Source organism: Scardinius erythrophthalmus, assembly GCF_964197995.2.
Source record: "Scardinius erythrophthalmus genome assembly, chromosome: 2".
Taxonomy (NCBI): Eukaryota; Metazoa; Chordata; class Actinopteri; order Cypriniformes; family Leuciscidae; genus Scardinius; species Scardinius erythrophthalmus.
The window spans coordinates 51,776,981-51,780,599 of record NC_138222.1 but is presented as its reverse complement, the minus strand read 5'-3'; positions in this window follow the sequence as shown (position 1 = coordinate 51,780,599).

Here is a 3,619-nt window from a genome sequence, read left to right as displayed (position 1 = left end):
ATACTTTTACTCGGCAAGGACACGTTAAATTGATCAAAAGTGACAGTAAAGGCATTAATAATGTTACAAAAGTTGTATGTCTCAAATAAATGCTGTTCTTTTGAACTTTCAAAGAATCATGAAAAAAAAAAAAAAAAAGATGGAAAATAAATGTTATGATGTTATAAGGTGCATCAATTTTTGGTCAAGATCTTGAATTGACAATGCAAGAGTCCAGCACTCTGTAAAGTCTCCTCCAGCACATCCCAAAGACTTTCAGTGAATTTAAGGTCTGGACTCAGATGTGCCTTCATTCTTCATGCTCCCTCTTAACCATTCTTTCACAATTTGAGTCTGATGATTTTTGACATTGTCATCCTGGAATATGGCCATGATGTGTCTTCCTACATGGTTGTTTAAGAAATAAAAAGCTACACACTCCATCAGTTAGGGTTAGAAGAACTGATGCCAAACATATGCATGCTAGAAACATAATAATCACTGCAGTAATCATCCAATCATTGACTCTTAATCATTTACCTATTTAAACCCAAACACTGGTTTAATATTTAATATGACTGTTTTTACTGTTGATCTCTGTGGCTCTTATCAACCACAAACTTTTGAACAGTAGTGTACATTGGCTGTTTTCCATCAGTGCTATAAACAACATACATACATAATATGTGAGTTTCCCCATCTTCTATATTCTGACAGTCTCTAAACTGTTAATTAAAGGAGGGTCAGTCAAGGGTAATAAATAGAAAGCTGCGCGTACTTCCCAGAACCACAAACAACAGAACTGCAGCACTTCAGCACTTGACGAAATTCATGCCAACTAAAGGTCACCGACAAGGTTTGTCACAATGAAAAAGTTGGACTTAATTTGTTGCCCTTCTCACAGTGAAGACGTCTATAGAAAAACACAATATGTAGCATCTCCACATTACCCAGGAGGAGGCAAATGACATTTGAAACCAGCATCTGTGTTAGTTTTCAAATGATTTCAGATATGTGTCATTTAAGACAATCTGAAGTTAATTGAACATGAACAGTTGCGAATACAGTTTCACTCCGAAATGACACCATTTGTTCATGTCTATAGATTTTTTCCCCTCAAAAAAATATACTGGAAAATCGCAAAGGGAACTTCTGGGAAATATTTTTGCCTCAAATTATCCATAAGCTAAATACAAATCACAAATGAATATTCCTTTTTTATTAGATTATGACTTCATTACATTTCTCCCGAAAAAAAAAAAAAAAAAAAAAAAAAAAACCTGAACTAACACATCCTGGGGCATTTTTGGGTAAATTTGCATATGCTGATAAGGAATATTCTTTTTAATTCTATGCTTTCACAAAAAAAAGGTGCCATTAGTTTCATTATTTCGTCCCACATCAAAGACCTTTATCCTGGATCCTGATAGTTGTTTGATCTTGTCTGAAAATACAGCTCAAGGACAAGTTAGAAAGAGTGAGTTGAAAGGTAGGAAAAACTCTCTAAGCTTCAAAAGCTGTCCAACAACAGCACATTAGACATTATTATATATCGTCAGAACTTCAGGCATTTCATACATCATCAGAAATTCAGACATTTAATTGCATCATATGAGTTCAGTTCAGCCCTATACGTTATTATTATTAGTGACAGACACCATGTGCGATGGGATGCATTTTGATTTAGTTTCAAGTGGATGACCTAGATGCCAGAATAGGAAATTAATGATAGCTATGTTGACGATTATCAAAATAACTCACACACAAAAATGTGTGAATTATATCTGTCATAATATTCTTCTGGATAAGTTTGTGTAATCTTTGAAAGCGATACTTTAGATGAAAGGAAGTTTGAACCTTTTTTAAGATGCTTAAACGTTTGAGATGGTTTAAAATAAAATCTCCAATCACCATGCCTGTCACCTTCAGCACTACCTCTTCTAGAATCTCTCCTGGTCCACCACCTGCATGCATTTGACAATCATCACCAGCTGTCATCAATCAACTTATCACACCAGCTCTCGATATAAGGACACTCCACACACATACACACTGTTTGGTCTCATCTAATGCGAAGACTGCTATCATTTACCTCTTTGTCCGGCTCATTCCTGCCTCCTCTTCAGTCTCCTTGTTCCCCAGTTCCCACTTGAAATACCTGCAAGACAAGGAAAGTTACCATTGCTCCTCAGTGACTGTTAACGTGTGTGTGTGGATCCTCACTCTGCCATCTCCACTTTATTGTGTAATAAAGAGTTTGATTGTTTATTCTTACCGATCTCTCTGTGTCTCCTGACAGATACGGTAATTATTTACAAAAAAAATGTATGGCTTACCAGTAAATGGGCTATTATTTTAAGTGAAATAGACATTGCAACAATATAATGTACAGTATGAAAAATGTCTAGGTTATGTGTGTCACCCCGTTCCCTGAAGGTCGTTAGAACGGTAACTGACGAACTGGGAGCCCAATCATCTTCAAGTGTAATTCGGTGGTCAGTTTTGTGCCTAAACGCGTTCATTGAACGATAGTTCATGAACTCGTTCATATTTTGGGCGAACGTGAACTGAACGTACTGTAGGCTATTACTGCCTGATGAACGTTACTGTGAACTCGTTCATTCTGGTGTCTGTGAACGCCACGCTCTCTCAGGCCCCGTTTACACGTACATGGTTATTTTGGAAAACGGAGACATTTCCCTTCGTTTGCACCCTTCGTTTACACGCAAACGGAGGATTCGCCAATGAAACCGATTCTTTCTAAAAACTCCGGCCAGAGTGGAGATTTTGAAAATCTTCGTTTGCACGTTTGCATGTAAACAGAGAAAAACAGAGTTTTAGGCAGCGACGTCACAGAATGTGACTATTTTCGGGATTCTGATTGGCTAAGGTGGGCTTGAGCTTCTCGTTACATTGCCACCTACAGGTTTGGCATGCTCTTGACAGCATATACACAGGTTCGTGTGCACGATGTTATTTTTGAAAACGAAGAGGGGAGAAATGTCCGTTTATGAAAATAGCCATCCACGTGTAAACGTAGCCTCAGTTTAACTTCGTTCAATAGGGTGCCAGATTTCTATAGCCTAGAGCCTGCAGGCGAAAACCCGGCTAAAACACACCGTAAACCGGCCTTAATATGTAGCGGAAAATACACCCAATCTGGCAACACCAGCTTCCAGTGTCTACGGACTCTCTTGTTCGATCTCATTCATCAAAATGAACAAATCTTTTTTTTGAGTCATTTCGTTCATTTAAGGGGCTTTAAATGTTATAGCCTACTATTAACTGGCAAATTCCCAGAACACATCCACCTACGCAATCTTGATCATATTATGAATTAAGAAATCATTATAATGCAGTCAAAAATCGTTTACAGGGAACATAAATAATTACTTTACCTTCCGAGTATTTCGTTCATTTGTCACGTGACAGACGCAATGAATGGGTCGTTCATGAACGACTCATCACTTACATTACAAATCAAAACAAAAGCAGCAAGGAGGCGTTGTATGATCATTTTAAAAAGGCGTTGTATGAGTTTTATGACAAGGTCAGTGAGGATGGGAAAAATCTGACGCATAGCTTCAGTGTTAAAATTGATAAAAAACTGATAAAATAATTGTCTGTGGTTCTATATGGG